Genomic DNA, 2045 nt, shown 5'->3' on the forward strand with positions numbered 1-2045 from the left:
CTACTGTGTTTAAAATACTTAGGAGCTGAAACTTGTTTGGAAGTGTTCAGTCAAGCGAAATGGTTCCTTTTGCAATGCACGGTTAGTCGTGGTAGCTCATGCTGCCTTTAACTTTCTTTTCTTTCTCCCAATGTAATTAAAGGTAAAGAGCAGACAGGAGAGAGTTTCACTTATTTCAGTGTTCTCCCAGCAGTGCTGACACATATGGCCACATATGCTCTGCATTGCAAAATGCAGATTATGATGTGGTGTGAAGGCGCTGCTAGTCTAATGCAGCTGATGGGGATTTGAAAGCAATTGGGAAGTGGATCAGTATTGCTGCTGAATACTTTCAACACTTTGTGGCTTAAAACAATAACTGTTTATTATATCTCATGAGTTAAAGGGTCAGCTGGGTGGTTCTGCTGATCTCGACTGGGGTCTGTTATGCATCTGTGTGGTTAGCTGGTGGGTAGGCTGACGGCTGATAGGTCTAGGATGACTTTGTCAGGGACAGTTCATCTGTCCTCCATGTGTTTCTCACATCCCTCCAGCATGCTAGCTGGGTTCTATGTGTGCATGCATTATTGGCTAATGCTTTTCTGTAATGGGATCTCCCAACAGGGTCTCCCAGACACTGTGGGGATAACTAAGGCATTTCATTATGTGGGAATATTGAAGAGTTAATCATTTAGCTTGTTCTGTTCTTTCCTTCACAATCCCTTGCAACTACCCAAACTTCTCTTCATCCTTATCACTTCTAATCACTATCAGCTTCCTTTTGGCTCCCCATTAACCTAGACCTCAATTATTAGTCACTTTAATTTTGCCTGTAAAATTCTAGACTTCTTATCTTCTTGATTGTTATTGTTCAACAACATCCTCACATCCTCAGAAGATTATCTTGATTCTGACTTCATCCTTTCATAGAACATTTAGAGAGCTCCAATGATCGTGTAAGGCAATATGGCTATAAACAATACTGTGTAGATAACAATTTAGTGTAACTATTGTAAGCACCTTCATTTGTATAAACTCAACTTCGTGATTTTACAAATCCTTATTTTACAGATGAAGAAATGGAAGCACAGAGTGGTCAAATAACTTGCTTGAAATAAGAGAACTGGTGGCAGTTCTCTTATTTGGATCCAAGTGGGCAGGCATGGCTACACTAGATAAGTAAAGGCCATTTATGACATTAGAGAGTGACAGTACCTTTATTTTCTCTTCTTTTTTATGTTACCACAACCTCTCATTTTTGTAAACATTTTCTGCCTTCATCTATTCTTAAGAAAAGTTCCTTGACTTTTCAAAGTTAACCATTTACATGGTGCTTTAATTCCCATCTCTACTGTTTCCCTCCCTGCAGTCTTGACCTCCCATGAGACCTCACTCTTTTCATTATCTTGGCTTTTAGTTTCATCTTCTATTACTTCATCTCTGCTAGCTCCTAGTAGCCAGCAATCATGCTTAGTGTTAAAAGTTAAAAAACAAACTATCTTCTAACTCGTTACTTTCTTGAATCATACAATTAAAAAAATATACGAGTCTTTAATAATCCACAACTCAATGGAATATACTCTCCTTGGCTCTCTGAAGATCACTTCAAAGCTGGCCATCATCCCCAGTCATGTTTTTCCTTCATGTCTCTGAGTACACTTCTCTACTTCTCTGATTGTGTTTTCCTGCCTCCATAACTGGCTTTTACTCCTTCTCTCCTTACAAAAACCCATGAGCATTAAGCAATGTCCTGTCCTGTGAGCTCTTCCCTAATCTTATCTTTTCCCTCAGTGATAGGATGGCCATACATCCAATCTGGGACATCTCACCCAAACTGGGACACTGCTGTCTGGGAAATATGCTGAGCTGGATGGGGTTCCAGGACAGTAGGAGTAAACTTGGACTGCAAACTTTCCCCAGTCTCTCTCAGTCCACATTTTCAACCCATTACTGGTGGTTTCTATTTGTATGTTCAGGGCTTCATGCTCCACGGATCCTAAATCCTTCTTTTTCTAACCAACTGTTCCTGATTTCCCTACTTTTGCCAATGGAGCTGCCATCTTGCA

The sequence above is a fragment of the Pteropus vampyrus genome, unplaced genomic scaffold (genome assembly GCF_000151845.1).
Source record: "Pteropus vampyrus isolate Shadow unplaced genomic scaffold, Pvam_2.0 Scaffold493, whole genome shotgun sequence".
Taxonomy (NCBI): Eukaryota; Metazoa; Chordata; class Mammalia; order Chiroptera; family Pteropodidae; genus Pteropus; species Pteropus vampyrus.